Source organism: Coenobita brevimanus, chromosome 21 (genome assembly GCF_032717465.1).
Source record: "Coenobita brevimanus isolate Jiangsu-jjx chromosome 21, ASM3271746v2, whole genome shotgun sequence".
Classification (NCBI taxonomy): domain Eukaryota; kingdom Metazoa; phylum Arthropoda; class Malacostraca; order Decapoda; family Coenobitidae; genus Coenobita; species Coenobita brevimanus.
The window spans coordinates 20,727,344-20,747,279 of record NC_136974.1 but is presented as its reverse complement, the minus strand read 5'-3'; positions in this window follow the sequence as shown (position 1 = coordinate 20,747,279).

Sequence of the window (19,936 nt, the reverse complement as noted above, 5' to 3'; positions counted from 1 at the left end):
CGGCTCAATCTGACTGGAGCGCCGCAATTACCCACTAAACCACCAGGCGCCATAATTTGGTTATATGGTTACCACCCAGCATAGTCAATAGTTTCCTGGTGTACAGGAAACCGTTCTACTTGCCACTCAGTGTAGAGTCACCCATAGCAGAAGGAACAGGAAAGTTTGAAGGAAAGAATGACAGAAGAGGGAGCGTAAAGTCACCCGTAGGCAGAAGGACGAGGAAAGAATGAAGTATAGAAAGACAGAAGAGGAAGGACGGAGAGGAGGGAGAAGTGGAAAGGGCAGACACCCGAGAGCAACACTACATCCAATGAGTGAATGGTGAGCGCCCCCACCTACCACATATTTATATATATATACATATATTATACATATGTATATACATATTTGCATATATGCAGAGAGAGAGAGAGAGAGAGAGATAGACAGATAGACAGACAGACAGACGGAGGGAAGGTATAGCCAGGGAAAAAAAAAAAAAAAGAGGCTGTCGGTAGAAGTGGAATAAGACGATGTGAATGGAAGGAGTAAAAGGGGAGGGGTGAAAGAAGAGCTGTTGTAGAAAAAGAATAAGAGAGAGAGAGAGAGAGAGAGAGAGAGAGAGAGAGAGGTACAGGCAGGGGAAAAAAAAAAAAAGAGACTTTCGGGAGAGATGAAATAAGACGAAGTGAAGGGAAGGAAGGAAAAGGGGAGGGGTGAAAGAAGAGCTGTTGCAGAAAAGGAGTAAGATGAGAGAGAGAGAGAGAGAGAGAGAGAGAGAGAGAGAGAGAGACAGAGAGAGAGAGAGAGAGACAGACAGACAGACAGACAGACAGACAGAGGTACAGCCAGGAAAAAAAAAAAAAAAAAAGGCTGTTGAGGGAGATGAAATAAGACGAAGTGAATGGGAGAAAGGAAAAGGGGAGGGGTGAAAGAAGAGCTGTTGGAGAAAAGGAATAAGATAAGAGGGTGAGAGAAAGAGAGGTGGAAAAGTTATAGAAGAGAAATGGGAAGGGAGACAGAAGAGGAAGAGTGATGAAAGAGAGGAAGAGGATGGTTTGGAGGGGGGAAGCAGAGGAGGAGAATAGCGGGAGTAGAAGATAAAAGATTGGAAGAGAAAGATAAAAGGGGTAACATATTCACGGGGAGAGGAAGATGGAAAGACGAAGGAAAAAATCGGAAGGAGGAACATGAAACGGAAGTAAGTACATGGGAAGTGACAGGAAAGCAAGAATACAAATGGCTTAGGAGATTCAGAAGGAAGAGAGGGAAAGGTGGAAAGAGGGAATGAGCATGGTGAGAAGAGGAATAGGGGAAGAAAAGAGGCGGGTGGGTGAAGAAGAGAGAGGAAGAGAGGGAGCGGTAAATGGAAGGAGGAGTGAGGTAGGAAACAAGAGAAGGTCAAAAACACACACACACACACACACAAAAAAAAAAAAGGAAAAAGAGAAAGACATAGAGAGAACCAAGGAGACAGAAAAACACTAGGGGTGAAACTGGCGCAGCAAAAAAAAACGGAAAATAAGAAGGAAAAAGAAGAATTTAAGGTAGAAAGAGGGTGGAGGTAGATAGAGAGGGAGGCAGGAAAAGGGTGAAACAATAGACGTGGAGAGAAAAGGGTAAGAATAATGAGGAAAGAGGAAAGAGAGGGAAGTAGAAAAGATGATGTAGAGGAAAAAGAGAAAGAAGGGAAGACAACGAGGAAGGAAGGAAAACGGACAGTGTGTTGATAAGGGGAGGAGCAAAAAAGGGAAGAATTAGAACAAGAAAACAGTAGAGAAGAGATGAAATGTGCAAGCAGATGGAAACGAGAACGAAAGTAAGAGAGAGTTGGAATAAAGAAAATAAGGAAGGATGAGAGGGGAACACGGAAAAAGATGAAGGGAATAGGAAGAGTAGGATAGAGAGGGAGAAAGGGAGGAAAAGAGAAATATAAAGTAAAAAAAAAAAATAGAGACAAAATGTCAAAGGTAGGATGGGAAAAAAGAGAGGGAAAGCAGAACTGAGAGGAATGCTAAAGAAAATAAACAAGGAAGATGGAGTAAGAAGAAAGTGGAAGGAAAATATAGAAATAGGCAATGAGAGGAGGGAAGATGAGCATCAGGCAGAGGGACGCGGCCAACGCATAAAATAAGAGAGTGGGATGTAAAACAGGATGGAACTGCAAGGAGGGAGGGAAGAAAAAATGCAGTGGAGAAAAATGAAGGAGGAGAATATTATTGCTAAAGGAAAACAGAAGAAAGAATGAACAGTAAGAGCAAGGAAGAGAGACAAAAGGAGGGGAACATGAAAGACAGATAGTATCATGAAGAAAAAGAAAAGATAAGAGAGACGAGGAAAGTGGAGTAAATTGGAAGGAGGAAGGTAAAGAAAGGGGAAGAGGGAAGAAAAACGGTAATGAGGGAAGAGAAAGATGAGGGGAGGGAAAAGGAAAGCAGGGGGAAATGGGAACAAAAAGAATTTGGAAGAGGGAAAGAAAAGCAGGGGGAAGAAGGAAGAAAAAGAAGGGGGAGTAGAGTACAAAAAAGAAAGAGGGAAGAGGGGAGAAAAAGAAAAGGGGAAAGAGAAGAAAAAGAAGGGGGGAGAGGGAAGAAAAAGAAGGTAGGAAATGAGGGCGGCGGTTAAAAAATGTTGGAGATAAACTATCAGATAGATGAGCAACTCGGATTATAAAAGAGAGAGAGAGAGAGAGAGAGAGAAAGAGAGAGAGAGATGCAGACAGACCGATAAGAGACACAAACAGAAAATCTCTCTCTCTCTCTCTCTCTCTCTCAACTTGAAGCCAAACGTCCCCAGTCAAGCCTCTGAATTTATTGCTAAACGCAGACTGGACTTGCGTCATTATAAACCATGACATGAACTCGGGTGGATACATAACCCACTCCAACTTCGCTGGCATGGGTAAAAACATGATCTCTCCATTCCACTTACAAGGCCATTCACACAATTTCACAATATCACTCACACTTTCACCAAGTATCCGTATTCTTACACCTTAGCTGACAACTTCATAAATATTGTATATCAACCTCACAAGTTTATACGCAGGTCCACCACACAACCTCATTAATACGTTAGCTTCACTGCCTTATTCCCAAGTTCACCTAACTTTCCCTTACACACATCCATCTACAACCTTATCTACACTTCCAACTCACAGAACTTTACTCACAAATCTCAACCTCGCGATCCTACAATTCTTTCCAACTAGCACAATTTACTGTGTTCTATTCCTTCCAAAAGTTCACATATTCCTATTACCCGTTCCACTTAAAAGGGAAGGCACGTACCAAGTGTCATAACATTATTCACCTACATCACCTCACAAGTTTACGTCATGCCGCAATTCCACTTCCCACATTTCTCTCAGCAACTGCACGTACATTCATTCTACTAAAGATTCCACTTAATTTATTCCTACTATTTACTCCTACTTCATTTATTCCTACTATCCCCAGACCATGTTACTCTACTCACGAAAATATGTAATAGCAGGATATTAATTCATGCTCAAAAGCACATCATTAATAAAAGAAGATCGTCTGACATTTGCAGGGATTAAATGCACGTCATGTGAGTGATTTCATCTAGAACTTTGACCCGACATTCACAAGGAACTTATGAACCTCAAGTCACAGCCTAACACTTCCCTTCGACTAATTCCTCTTACTGCTTTTCATAACTCCTCTCCTCTCTTTATCTTACTAATAACGGAATTTTGGCTCTACTTTCATAATTCTACTGATGACTCAACCGCCAAAGCGGTCTCACTGGATCTCTTGCTACGAATACATTCCCACTCATCCCCCTCCATTCTGTTCACAGTCCAAAGGAAACCTATCTTGCACCTCTATGGTAGACCCCGCCGGTATCACATACTAGACATCGTTCTCCGTTCTTTAATTAATTCTACTGAATTCACAGTAGCATATCCGGAGCCTTAGATTTACAATTTCCACATCACAGTGAAAGTGTATGTAATACTCAAAACAAACAGAGAGAGCTGGAGAAAGCTGGGTTAGGGAGTAGAGAGAAGAATCAAAGTACGAGAAAGTGAGGGAAGAGAGAAGCAAAGTAAAAATCAAGTAAGGCGGAGTGAGCCTCGTGAAGATTATGTAAGCGAAGTTAGGAGGAGTGATTAACGATATTAACGATATTAGAAAGACACTAAATTACTGGAAAACCAAATAAAAAAAAAAAAAGGAAAAAAAAAAAAAGACAAGATACAAATGAGAGGAAGAGGAGAGACGAGACGAAACGGATATAAAGTAAGTGATATAAGAGAGAAATCAAGCAAAAGAAGACAAGAGATAAGAGTTGACGGTATTGAACAAAAACAAAGATACTGAATGAATAGAAATATTATCAAAGGAACAAGGTAAAAATGGCAAGAGAGAGAGAGAGAGAGAGAGAGAGAGAGAGAGTTAATTACGTATAAACGGTAAGATGTATGAGAAAGTTTTCATAAGAAATAATGCTAAGGACTCTTTTTATCCTGCAGTTGGACCCTTCATCCCACCCCCGAAAAAGATATAAATAAATGAACGAATAAATTCTGCAGAGTACCAGAGGCGTGCTAGATTAGCCGTTGTGTGAACAAACACACCCAAACGATAAGATATATCAGTAAGTTCCAGAAGCAAAAGTTGGTAAGGACTCTTTGCAGTGTATTGTAAGCACCCACTCCCTTCTTATAGTTTTATAATCGTTAGGTCGTGTCTGTTTCTGTCTGCCGTCTGTCTGCACTGGAAAATTTGAGGAGCATCACACAGAAACAGTAATAAATATTGACAAACTTCACAAGTACTCGTAAATGTTGTTAACGGGCTTTTGATGTGTAACGCGCTTAAAAAGAGAGAAAGAAAGAAAGGAGGGAGGAAAGAAAGAATGAGAGAAAGAAGAGGAAGGAAAAGTTGCTCCTGTATCATCGTCATACCAGAGTAGCCGTTGTGCTTACCATCACCCACAAACGGTAACCAAGCTAAGAGACTACAAAGCAAAAGTTAGTAAGGACTTTTTTTTTTCTTTTTTTCGGAAAAGTCCAGCACGTACTTTCGCCGTGCCAGATTAGCTAGAAATATGACACAGAGGAGAAAGGCTAAGCATTACATACCTTTATATTTATACTTGATTTAATAATCCTACGTTCAGGTCTGTATAACCCTCCGTCTTATTTGTCTGTAGTATGAATTATGTGTGAAACATCACTCAATAATAATAATAAAAAATAAAGGGCAAGAGAAATCAACAAATTTCAAAAGCTGAAGTTGTTACCAAAACCTTGTTAAGGGTTTAAAGAAAAAAAGAAAGAAAGAAAGAAACCGAATGTCGACCTCGTACCGATGTCAAACCACAGTACCAGCAAATATAACACTGAGGGTCAGGGCAAAACTAGATAATTATGTATTCTTCTGATCCTAAATTTGTGTTTATCTGTCTGTCTGTAATGCAATCTTGTGGAGCATGGTGCAAAAACGGAAAAAAATATCAACTTTTTTTTTTTTTCACAAAATAAATTGTCTTAAGAAAAAAAAAATCTGGGAACTCCTATTTCCTCTCCTAGCAGAGGCTGAGAGAAAAAAGAAAAGAAAAAAAGAAAAAGAAAAGAACTTTCAGCCGGGAAAGTGGATATTTCATTGCACCAAAAAGTATATATCTATGATGAAGCCATAAACAAACTGAAAAAATAATTCTTTAACGAAACAAAAGAATGACTTCTTACACACACACACACACACACAAATGATACTGTAAAAAGTAATAACATATAGAGTGCGATTTAACCTTTCGTAATCATGACGTACAAAGCAATTTAAATTTCTATGAAAGAAGATATGTTTCTTAATAGTCATATAATTCCAGGAAGTTTTGAGAGAGAGAGAGAGAGAGAGAGAGAGAGAGAGAGAGAGAGAGACAGACAGACAGACAGACAGACACAGACAGACAGACAGACAGACACACACACACACACACACACACACACACACACACACACACACACACACACACACACACACACACACACACACAAATGATACTGTAAAAAGTAATAACATATAGAGTGTGATTTAACCTTTCGTAATCATGATGTACAAAGCAATTTAAATTTCTATGAAAGAAGATATGTTTCTTAATAGTCATATAATTCCAGGAAGTTTTGAGAGAGAGAGAGAGAGAGAGAGAGAGAGAGAGAGAGAGACAGACAGACAGACAGACAGACACAGACAGACAGACAGACAGACACACACACACACACACACACACACACACACACACACACACACACGCACAAAGGATCAGCCAGGGGGAAAGAAACAAAAACTGTCGAGAGAGATGAAATAAGAAAACGCGGATGAGAGGAAGGACAAGAGGGGGAGGGGTGTAAGAAGAGGTTTTGAAGAAAAGAAAAAAGAGAAGGGGATGGGGGAAAGAAAAGATGGAAAAGGGAAGGAAGAACAGAAGTGGGAAGGGAGACAGAAGAGGAAGGGTGATGACAGAGAGGAAGAGGATGGTTTGGAGGGGGGAAGCAGAAGAGGAGAATGGCGGGAGTAGAAGATAAAATATTGGAAGAGAAAGATAAAAGGGGTAACATACTCGTATTCACGGCGAGAGGAAGATGGAAAGACGAAGGAAAAAATCGGAAGGAGGAACGGAAGTAAGTACATGGGAAATGACAGGAAAACGAGAAAAGAAATGACTTAGGAGATTCAGAAGGAAGAGAGGGAAAAGGGGAAAGAGGGAGTTAGCATGGTGAGAAGAGGAATAGGGGAAGAAAAAGTCGGGTGAGTGAAGAAGGGAGAGGGAGGAAGAGAGGGAGCGGTATATGGAAGGGGGAGTTAGGTAGGAAACAAGAGAAGGTCAAGAACAAAAAAAAAAAAAAAAAGGGAAAAGAGAAAGAAGAAGAGAGAACCCAGGAGACAGAAACCATAAGGGTGAAACTGGCGCAGCAAATAACCGGCAAGATAAGAAGGAAAGAGAGGAATATAAGGTAGAAAGAAGGTGGAGGTAGATAGAGAGGGAGGCAGGAAAAAGGTGAAACGATGGACGTGGAGAGAAAAGGGTAAGAATAATGAGGAAAGAGGAAAGAGAGAGAAGTAGAAAAGATAATGTACAGGAAAAAGAGAAAGAAGGGAAGACAACGAGGAAGGAAGTAAAAAGGACAGAGTGTTGATAAGGGAAGGAACAAAAACGGGAAGAAGAGAAAAAGAAAGCAGTAGAGAGGGTATGAAGTGTGGAAGAGGAAGGAAACGAGAACGAAAGTAAGAAAAAAAGGGGAATAAAGAAAATAAAGAAGAATGAGAGGGAAACAAGGACAGAGATTAAGGGAAAAGGAAGAATAGGATAGTGAGGGAGAACGGGAGGAAAAGAGAAACATAAGCAAAAAAAATAAAAAAGAGAGAGAGAGACAAAATGTCAAAGGTGGGATTGGAAAAAAGGGAGGGAAAGCAGAAATGAGAGGAACGCTAAAGAAAAGAAACAATCAAGAGGGAGTAAGAAGAAAGGGGAAGCAATAGGCAATGGGAGGAGGGAAGAAGAGCATCAGGAACAGGGGAAGAGGCCAACGCATAAAATAAGAAGGTGGGGTGTAAAACAGGATGGAACTGCAAGGAGCGAGGGAAGAAGAAATGAAGTGAAGAAAAATGAAGGAGGAGAATTGCTAAAGGGAAAAAAGAAAAAAGAATGAACAGTAAGAGCAAGGAAGAGAGACAAGAGGAGGGGAACATGAAAGACAGAGAGAATAATGAAGAAAAAGAAAAGATATGAGAGAAGAGGAAAGTGGAGTAAATGGGAAGGAGGAAGGTAAAGAAAGGGGAAGAGGGAAGAAAAACGGTAATGAGGGAAGAGAAAGAAGAGGGGAGAAAGAAGGAAAAGCAGGGGTAAAAGAGAACAAAAAGAATTTGGAAGAGGAAAAGAAAAGCAGGGGAAAGAGGGAAAAAAAAAGAAGGGGGAGGAGGATAGAAAAAAGAAAGAGAGATGAGGTGAGAAAAGGAAAGGCAGAAAAGGAAGAAAAAGAAGACGGGGGAGAGGGAAGAAAATGAAGGTAGGAAATGAGGGAGAAGGTTAAAGAATGTTGGAGACAAACTATCAGATAGATGAGCAACTCGGATTATAAGAAAGAAAGAGAGAGAGAGAGAGAGAGAGAGAGAGGAGACAGACAGACAGACAGACAGACCGATATGGGACAGACACAAACAGAAAATCTCTCTCTCTCTCTCTCTCTCTCTCTCTCTCTCTCTCTCTCTCTCTCTCTCTCTCTCTCTCTCTCTCTCTCTCTCAGTTTGAGGTCAAACGTCCCCATTCAAAACTCTGAATTTACTGCTAAACGCAAACTGGACTTCCGCCATTATTAACCATGACATGAATTCGGGTGAATACATAACCCACTCCAACTTCGCTGCCGCAGGCAAAAATATTATCTCAGCATTCCACATGCAAGGCCATTCACACAATCACACAGTGTCACTCTCACTTTCACCAAATAACCATATTCTTACACGTTAGCTGACAACTTCATAAATATTTCAACCTCACAATTCCATACACACGTCCACTCACAAGTTCATACACAGGTCCACCACACAACCTCATTAATACGTACACTTTACCGCATCATTCCAGAGTTCATATTACTGCCCCATACACACTTCCATCTAGAACCATGTCTACAGCTCCACCTCACAGAACTTTACTCATAAATCTTACCTAATCTCACGATCCCACAATTCCTCATCACAAGCACCAATTACTACGTCCCATTCCTTCCAAAATTTCTCATATTTTTATTACCAGTTCCACTTAAAAGTTAAGTCACATACCAAGATTCATAACATTATTCACTTACACTACCTCACAAGTTTACACCATGCCACAAGTCCACTTCCTATATTTCTCTCAGCAACTGTGCTTACCTTCATTCTACTAATGATTCCACTTAACCCGTTCAGAATACTGTAGTCAGGTAAGGTTCATTTATTCTTACTATCCCCAGACCATGTTACTCTCCTCACGAAATATATCTAATAGCAAGAGATTAATTTTATGCTCAAAAGCCAATCTTAAAGAAAATCGTCTGAAACTGGCAGGAATCAAATGCACGTCATGGGAGTGATTTCATTTTTCATTCAGAACTTTTCACCCGTCATTCACAACCTCTGTTATGAACTCCAAGTCACAACCTAACACCTCTTGCCGACAAATTCCTCGTATTGATTTTCACAACTCCCCTCAGCTCCTCTTCATTCTACCAATAAAGCCACTTTGGCTATACTTTTATAACTCTACTCATCGCTCAAACCCAAAAGCGGTATCACTGGATCTCTTGCTACGAGTACATTCCCATTCATCCCCCTCCATTCTGTACACAGTCCAAAGCAAACCTCGCTTGTACCTATTATCAAACTCCTCCTCTGCCACCACCCAATGGCATCAGTTACTAGGGATCTTTAATTAATTCTACCAAATCCATAGTAATGTATCCAATGAGACTTAAATTTACAATTTCCATATTACAGTGAAAGTTGCTTGTAATACTCAAAACATAGTAAGCTGAAGAAAGCTGTGTAAGGGAATAGAGAGAAGAATCAAAGTAGGAGAAAGTGAGGGAAGAGAGAAGCAAAGTAATACTCTAGAAAGGCCGAATGAGTTTGGTAGAGATTATATAAGCGAAGTTACGAGAAGTAATAAACGATACTAAAATGAAACATACTTAGTAGAAAAATAAATGTATACGAAATAAAGCCAAGATACATATGAAAGGAAGATGAGAGATGAGACGAAACGGATTGAGAATAAGAGAAACAAGTAGGAGAGAAAGCAAGCAAAAGAAAACAAAAGATGAGAGTAAAAGATAATGAATAAAACACAGATGCAGAAAAAACAGAAACATTACAAAAAGGAACAAACTAAGAATTGCAAGAGTGTGTGTGTGTGGAGAGAGAGAGAGAGAGAGAGAGAATAAACTGTGCTTAAATAAGCATTACTGGCCTAGGATAACATGTACAGAAATAAGACCAACGTTTATAAATTACTGGCCTCGTATCTTGGGTCATACCAATTTTGCATCTTTTTTTTTTTTAGCAGTCCATCAGCATGTACGCTCTCAGATCCACTGCATTCTCTCTCTCTCTCTCTCTCTCTCTCTCTAATCAATATCCACGAGCCTCGCTACCATCCTTTTAACCTCTTAAGAAATTGTTATTGAAAAATGAGCCAATGAGATATACATGAGGAAGAAAGGAAAGGAGTATCTGGAAGTAACCACTGGAAGCAGGATGTACAGGGTTTGATATGAGTGGTGAGGAGGAAGGATAGAGTGGAGATGAAAGGGGAAGTTGAATATGTAACAGGTACTGGTCGAAGAAATGGTGAAGAAAGAGAGAGAGAAAGAGAGAGAGAGAGAGAGAGAGAGAGAGAGAGAGAGAGAGAGAGAGAGAGAGAGAGAGAGAGAGAGAGAGAGATTGTGAGAAACATCACGTATAAAGGGTAAGATATATAAGAGGTTTCATAATAAATATTGCTAAGGAATTTTTTAGCGTATAGTGGGCCCCCTCATCCCACCCGGAGAAAAAAACAAGTCTACTGCGTAACAGAGGCGAGCTAGAATAGCCGATGTGTGAGCTAACACACGCAAACGATAAGAGATATCAACATGTTTCAGATGCAAAAGTTGCTAAAGTCTCTTTGGAGTGAATTGTAGGCACCCCCTCCCTTCATATAATTTTTTAATCGCTAGATCGTGTTTATGTTTCTGTCTGCCAGTCTGTCTCAACTGCAAAATTTGTGGAGCATCACAAAGAAACAGTAATAAATATCGACAAACTTCACAAGTACTCATATGTTGTTAACGGGTTTTTGCTGTGTAATGCACTTAAAAAGAAATAAATTAAGAAGTGAGGAAAGAAAGAAGAAAAAGAAAGGAAAAGTTAACCTGTAACATCGCGATACCCGAGTACCACAAACGGTAACCAATATTAAGGAACTACAAAGCAAAAGTTAGCAAGGATCCTTTGATGTGTGCTTTGACACGTTTTTTTTTTTTTTTTTTTCCGGAAAAGTCCACCACGTACTTTTGCCATGCCACATTAGCTAGAAATATGACACAGAAGAGCAGGGCTAGGCATTACGTGTCTATACATTAAAATTCGATTTAGTAAGTTCAGATCTCTATGACCTTCCAGCTTTTCTTGTCTATAATGTGAACGATATCTGGAACATCACGCAAAAAAGAAAGAAAGAAAAAAAAAAGCAAATAGAACTCAGCGAACTTCAATAGCAGAAGTTATCACCTATACCTTGTTTTGCATTTAAAGTAATGAAGAAGAAGAAGAAAGAAAGAAAAAAAAAAACGAATGTCGACCGCGTACCTGTGTCGAACCACAATACCAGCAAATATGACACTGAGGGGCAAGGCAAAACAATTCATTTATATATACTTCTGATCCTAAATCTGTGTTTATCTGTCTGTCTGTAATGCAAACTTTATGGAGCATGGTGCAAAAACGGTAAGAAATATCAACCGTCTTAGTCACAATTTCAGTTACGTTAAGAAATAAAAAGTAAACCTGGGAACTCCCAGTTCCTCTTCTAGCAGAGGCGGAACAAAAAGGAAAATAAATTTTTGGCCGCACATTGGATATTTCATTGCACCAAAAAGTATAGATCTACGATGAAGCACGGCAGAAACTGAACTAATAATTCTTTAGCGAAACAAAGACAGACTTTTTACACACACACACACACACACACACACACACACACACACACACACACACACACACACACACACACACTGTGATAAAGTAATAAGTAGTTCGGTAATATTTCCTGCTTGGTTTGACCTTTCGTAATCATGACTTGAAGACAATTTTAAGTTCCATTAAAGAAGATATCATAGTCGTATCATTCCATAAAGTTGAGAGAGAGAGAGAGAGAGAGAGAGAGAGAGAGAGAGAGAGAGAGAGAGAGAGAGAGAGAGAGAGAGAGAGAGAGAGGTTCAGCAAGATATAAAAAAAGGCTGTCGGGAGAGATGAAATAAGACGAAGCGGATGAGAGGAAGGAGAACAAAGGGAGGGATGAGAGCGGATGCGTTGAAGAAATAGAAGAAGAGAAGGGGTTGGGAGAAAGAAGAGGTGGAAAAGAGAACGAAGCAGGGAAGTGGGTTGGGAGACAGAGGAGGAAGGGTGATGAAAGAGAGGAAGAGGATGGTTGCAAAGGGGGAAGTAGAGGAGGAGAAGAACAGGAGTAGAAGATAAAAGATTGGAAGAAAGAGATAAAAGAGGCAGTATATTCAAGGGGAGATTAACATGGAAAGAAGAAGGAAAAACTAGGAAGGAGGAACCTGAAAATGAAGTAAGAACATTGGAAGTGACAGGAATGTGAGAAAAAAAAATGGCGAAGCAGATTCAGCAGGAGGAGGGGAAAAAGTGGAACGAGGGAGTGAGCATGGTGAGCTGAGGAACAGGGTAAGAAAAGAGACGGGTGAGTGAAGGACAGAAGGAGAGAGGAAGGAAGAGAGGAAGCGGTAACTAGAAGGGGGAGTGAGATAGACAAAAAGAGGAAGTCAAGAGCATAAAGAAAAAAAAAAAAAGAGGGAAAAGAGAAAGACGGAGGGAGAACGAAGAAGAGAGAAACATAAAAGGTGAGACTAATTCACCAAAAACCAGTAAGACAAGAGGGAAATAGAGGAATTTAAGGTGGAAAAGATGGTGGAGGTAGATGGAAAGGGATGTAGAGAGGACGTGATAAGATAGACCTGGAGAGAATATGGTAGAATATAAAGGAAAGAGGAAGTGGAGGGAAGTAGTAAAGGTAATGGAGAGGAAAAATACGGAAAGAAGGGAAGACAACGAGAAAGCGAGAGAAAGGGATGAGGTGTTGATGAGAGGAGGACAAAAAAAGGAAGAATGAGAAAAAGAAAGCGGTAGAGAGGATATGCAATATGGAAATGGAGGGAAACGAAAAGTAAAGTAAAAAAGGGAATACAGAAAATAAGAAAGAATAACAGGGAAACACGGAAAGAGATGAAGGGAAAAGGAAGAGCAGGGTAAAGAGGGAGAACTGGAGAAAGAAAAAATAAAAAAAAAGAAGAGAGAAAATGGAAAAGGGAGGGTGGGAATAGAAGGAGGGAAAGCAGAACTGAGAGGAAAGTTAAAGTAAAGAAACAAGGCAGAGGGAGGAACAAGAAAAAGGAAGGGAAATACAGTAATAGCGAACGGCAAGGAAGGAACAAGAACATGAGGAACAGTGAAATGGGCTGACATAAAATAAGAGGGTTAGGTATAAAAAAAAAGGATGCAACGGGGAGGAGGATGTGAAGAATGGAACCGAAGCAAAAAAATCAGGAGAATAGAAAGAGGGATAAAGAAGAAGAGAGTAAATAGTAAGGGCAAGGAAGAGAGAGAAAGGGAGAAGGAAATTGAAGACAGATGAAAATTAAGAAAAAGAAAAGGCAAGAGAGAAGAGGAAAGTAGAGTAAAAAGGAAGGAGGAAGGTAAAGAAGGGGGAAAAGGGAAGGAAAAGCAGGTGGAAAAGGGAATAAAAAGAAGGGGGAAGAGGGAAGGAAAAAAGGGAGGAAGAGGGAACTGAAGGAAAGGGGGAGAGAGAACGATAAGCGGGGAGAAGAGGGGAAAAATGAAAGAGAAAGAGGTAAGCAAAAGCAGGGGAAAGAAGGAAGAAAACGAAGGGGAAAGAAAAAGACGGTAGGAAATGAGACAGGAACTTCAAGCAATTTGGAGATAAAAGTATCAGATGAGGGGCTCGGATTATAACTGAAAGAGAGAGAGAGAGAGAGAGAGAGAGAGAGCAGATAGACTGGCAGGCAAATAGACATAATTGAGACTGACAGAAACAGAAAATTTCTCTCTCTCTCTCTCTCTCTCTCTTTCCAGACGAAGAAGCAGGCAGACTCACGGGTAAGAAACAGAGACGAACAGCTAATCTCTCTCCCAGTCTCTGTCTGTCTGTCTGTCACCCTGTCTGTCTATCTGTCTGTCTGTCTGTCCGTCTGTTTGTCTGTTTGTCTCTGTCTCTGTCTCTGTCTGTCTGTCTCTGTCTCTGTCTCTGTCTGTCTCTGTCTCTGTCTGTCTGTCTGTCTGTCTCTCTCTCTCTCTCTCTCTCTCTCTCTCTCTCTCTCAACTTTAGGCCAAACACTCCGAGTCAAACCTCTATATTTATTGCTAGACGTAAACTGGACTTCCGCCAACATAAACTATAACATCATCTTTGGTGAATACATAACCTACTCCAACTTTGCTGCCATAGGTAAAAACAATATCTCTCCATTCCACTGACAAGGTCCTCCATACAGTCTCATAATGTCACTTACACTTTCACCAAATAACCATATTCTTACACCTTAGCTGACGACTTCATAAACATATTAACCTCAACTTTAATACGCACGTCTACTCACAAGTTCATACACAGGTCTAACACACAACTTCATTAATACGTTTACTTCATTGCCTTATACCAAAGTTCACATTACTGCCTCATACACACATCCATCTCACAACCTTATCTACACCTCCACCTCACAGATCAACAGGCTACTTATAAATCCCAACCTCATGATCTCACAATTCCTTACCACAAGCACCAGTTACTACGTCCTATTCCTTCCAAAAATTTTCATATTTATATTAACAGTTCCACTTAAAAGGTAAGTCACATGCCAAGTTTCATAACATTATTCACTTACACTACCTCACAAGTTTACGCCATGCTACAATTCCACTTCCTATGTTTCTCTCAGCAACTGTGCATACATTCATTTTTCTAATGATTCCACTTAACCTGTTCAAAATCGCCAGATAAGGTACATTTATTTCCACTATAGCCAGACCATGCTACTCTCCTCACGAAATATACTGTATCTAATAGCGGAAGACTAATTTATGCTTAAAACCCCGCCATAAATTAAAGAAAATCGTCTGAAATTGGCTAGAATGAAATGTAGGTCATGGGAGTGATTTCATTTAGAACTTTAGACCCGACATTCACAACCTCACTGATGAACTCCAAGTCACAACATTACACTTCCTGCCGACAAATTCCTCGTAATGCTTTTCACAACCCCTCTCAGCTCCTCTTCATATTACCAATAATGCCACTTTGGCTATACTCTCATAACTCTACTCATGACTTAACCCCCAAAGCAGTTTCACTGGATCTCTTGCTACGAGTACATTCCCACTCATCTCCCTCCATTCTGTTCACAGGCCAAAGCAAACCTCGCTTGTAGATGTACCTCAATGTTAGACCTTTCGCTGCCACCACTCACTAGGCATCACTTACTACTCATCTTTCTCAACTCTTTAACTGTTGTAATTCTACCAGATCCGTAGTAGCGTATCCACTGAGCCTTAAATATACAATTTCCACATTATAGTGAAAGTGCATGTAATACTGAAAATAAATAGAGAGAGCTGGAGAAAGCTGGATAAGAAGGTAGAGCGAAGAATCAAGGTAGGAGAAAGTGAAAGAAGACTGAAGCAAAGTAAAATCCAAGTAAGGCGGAATGAATTTGGTGGAGATTGTATAAACGAAGTTACGAGGAGTAATAAACGATTAAAAAACAAACTAAACTATCGGACAACGAAATATAAACGAAAAAGAAACAAGACACATGTGACAGGAAGAGGAGAGATGAGACAAAACGGACAGAGAATAAGAGAAACGGAGAAATCAGGCAAAAGAAGACAAAAGATAAGAGTATTAGGAAATGAATAAAAACATAGATATAGAAAGAAAAGAAACATTATGAAAGGAACAAGGTAAGAATTGTTTAAGCGTGTGTGTGTGTGTGTGTGTGTGTGTGTGTGTGTGTGTGTGTGTGTGTGTGTGTGTGTGAGAGAGAGAGAGAGAGAGAGAGAGAGAGAGAGAGAGAGAGAATACATATTGTGCTTACATAAGCAGTGCTGGCCTAGGATATAAATTATGTACAGAAAAAAGAACAACGTTTATAAATCACTAGCCTCTTATCTGGGATCATGCCCTTTTTGTATCCCTTCTTCATTTTGTTTTCCAGTAGTCCATCAGTATATACGTTGTCAAGATCCGCTACACTCCCCCCCCCATCTCTCTCTCTCTCTCTCTCTCTCTCTCTCTCTTTCTCACTCATTACGTCCCTTTAGGTACGAATTATTCTTGTTGCGCGCGAGCGCACACACACACACACACACACACACACACACACACACACACACACACACACACACACACACACACACACATGTACAGTATATATATATATATATATATATATATATATATATATATATATATATATATATATATATATATATATATTAGTTGGGATATTGTAGGTTTGAGTGAGACCCACAGAAAAGAAGAAAAAGTAATTCAGCTAAATGACTGTGGCCGCCTATATTACCACAGAGGAAGGGAAAATTAAAGAGTTAGTGGTGTAGGATTTCTAATTAACAGAAATCTTGCAGACAACATTGTTAAATTCAGCAGTGCATCTGACAGAGCAGCATTTGTTGTAATTAGACTGTGCAAAAAATATACCCTGAAAGTAATACAAGTATATGCACCAACTTCTCAGAGCTCAGATGAAGAAATTGAAACATTCAGTGATGACATCTCCCAGATTATGGAATACGATACTCATGGGAGACTTCAATGCAAAAGTTGGAAAATCAAATAAATGGAGAAGCTGTATTGGAAAATTTGGAGTGTGAGAAAGGAACGAAAGAGGAGAAATGTTGGTAAACTTTGCAGAAATGTTTAACATGAGAATAATGAACACATTCTTTCACAAAAGAACAGGGAGAAAGTGGACTGGAGAAGCCCAAATGGAGAAACAAAGAATGAAATCGACTTCATTATAGCAAATAAGAATAACAAAATCACAAACGTCACAGTTATCAACAAAGTAAATATTAGAAGTGACCATAGAATGGTGGGTTGCACAGCAAGATTTAATTTCAAAAGTGAAAGAAAGAAGATGATTAAAGACAAAAAGATATGCCTAATAAAAGTCAGCGAAAACAAAGCAGCTTTTCAGTTGGAAATAAGGAACAGATTTCAGGCTCTCAGTTATGCTGAATGTGACATTGATGAGTTGAATGACTGACTAACAAAAGTGCTAAAAGAATCGCGGAGGTAGTAGGAAAACCTAATACAACCAAAGCCGGGAAGTATTCAGAGAAGACACTTGAGCTTATGAAAAAAAGAAAGGTAATGAAAGTAAAAACAAAGAAAGATGAAATAGAACGAGCGGAATTAAATAAGCTTATCAACAAAAGACAAAGAGAAGAAAAAAGAAAGAGAAACATAGATCAAATCAAAGAAACTATCGAAAAAGGAAAAAGTCTGAAACAGGTTCGAAATAAAATGGCACTTGGAATGCAACAAATTACATCACTAAAAGACAAAAACGGTGAAGCCATTAAACGCAGAGACATGATGCTGAAGCGAGTTGAAGAATTTTACAAAGAACTGTATGCATCAAAGACAGTAGTACCAATAGCTAACTTTTCTGTTGACACAAGTGAAATACTTGAGATAACACCAGACGAAGATGGAATAGTAGCAGATTTACTGTTGGATGCAGGAACAGAAGTACAAAATAGGCTTGCTCACTTATTTACCCAATACCCAATGTATAAAACAGAAGAAAATTACCAAAACATTGTGTAATGCAATTGTTATTCTTCTTTATAAAAAAGGCGACTCAAAAGACCTTAGTAACTATCGACCCATTAGCTTGCTATCAGTCATTTCCAAACTTTTCACTAAAGTCCTTACAAACAGAATAGCTATAAATTTGGAGGGAAACCAACTTCGTGAACAGGCAGGATTCCGATGGGGGTATTCGACCACTGATCATCTGCACACAATGAATCAACTAATTGAGAAAACTACAGAATATAATAAACCACTGTGATTAGGTTTTGTTGATTACGAAAAGGCTTTCGACTCAGTGGAGCACAGAGCAATTATAAATTCATTGCGAGAAGAAGGACTGAATGAGAACATTGTAAAACTGCTCGAAAACATATATAAAGAGGGAACTGCTATAGTTAAATTACATAAGGACTCAGAGAAAATTAAGACTGAGAAGGGAGTGTGTCAGGGAGATACAATTTGATCAAAGTTATTTACAGCATGCCTAGAAAGTATTTTCAGAAAGTTAGACTGGGAAAACAAAGGAGTAAACATAGATGGAGAAAAGCTAAACCAATTAAGATTTGCAGATGACATTGTCCTAATCTCAGAAAAAGCAGAGACGTTGCAAGAAATGTTAAATGACCTGAACAGAGAAAGTCTCAAAGTAGGGCTAAAGATGAACCGGAGTAAAACTAAAGTAATATTTAATCCTCAAACACCAAAGAGCGTCTTAAGAATAAGTGGAGAAATTCTTGAAGAAATTAACGAAAGATAATGATAGCGAAATAAAAAGACGCATTACAATTGGATGGAAAACTTTCGTAAACATAGAGACATTATGAAAAGTAGCTTGCCAGTTTGTATGAAACGAAAAGTATATAACGAATGTATAATTCCAGCTATGACGTATGGTTGTGAGACTTGGAAACTGACAAAATCGATGGAAAATAAATTAATTCGTTCTCAGAGAGCAATGGAAAGGTCAGTGTTGGGAATATCTTTAAGATACAGGAAAAGATCAACTTGGGTGAGAGAGCAGACTAAAGTCAAATATATTATAGAAGTTATAAAAGAACAGAAATGGAGGTGGGCAGGTCATGTAGCAAGAACAAGGGATCATCGATGGAGCAAGAGGTTGACTAACTGGACACCAAGAGATGGTAAGCGTAGCAGAAAAAGGCCAGACAGGAGGTGGAGAGATGAGATAGAGAAATTTGCAGGGAAAACGTGGCAAAGATTGGCTCAGCCAAGGAATTCGTGGAGAAGGTTGGGGGAGGCCTTTGTTCAGCAGTGGACTTATAATGGCTGATGATGATGAATATATATATATATATATATATATATATATATATATATATATATATATATATATATATATATATATATATATATATATATATATATATATAAGAAAAAAATATGAAAACGTCGTAAATTTCAGCAATATATAATTTGTTTCTTAGATTATGATGTACAGCGATGATCTTCTTCAGCGAATATTTGCAACGATTTGTGTAAGAACCCAATGACTGTGACTGGAATGAGCCAGAGAAGCGATAAACCAGGAAGTGGAAGAATCTGAATGATGCTACCACTTCTGCCGCCGCACGCATTAGTAACAAGAGCATTATTATTGTCATTATTATTATTATTATTACTGTTATTGTTATTATTATTATTATGATTATTATTATTATTATTATGGAAGTGAAAAAGTTACTGCATGACAGTATTCTGATATCAGCTCTAACGTAACGAAGTGAAGCTTGGACCATGTTGGAGGGACACAAGTCAAGAGTGAGATCAATGGAAATTAGTTGTTTGAGAAGAGCATGTGAAGCCATATGGAGAGACAGACTGACAAATGAGGAAGTGAAGGAGCCTTGTGGAGTGGATGTGAATGTGATTGGAAGCGTTAGGTGAAACACACTGGGTTGGCTTGGCCAAGTGGAGAGGATGGAGAGCGAGAGACTGACGAGGAGAGTGTATGTGAGTGAGGTGGAAGGAGGGAGAGGGAAGGGGAGGCCAAGGATGAGATGGAGGGATGGAGTGGAGAGATATATGACGGGGGGGGGGGTGAGCTGGGAGCAGGGCAGTGTGAAATGGCGGGAGACAGGGTGACATGAAGGCGATTTATTTGTGGCCACTCCTTACGGGATTAAGACCTCTGGCAATAGATAACCGCTGCCACCAAATGTCACAAAGGACTTTGTAGTTACTTGTAGAGAAGTTATATATATATATATATATATATATATATATATATATATATATATATATATATATATATATATATATATATATATATATATATAAATAT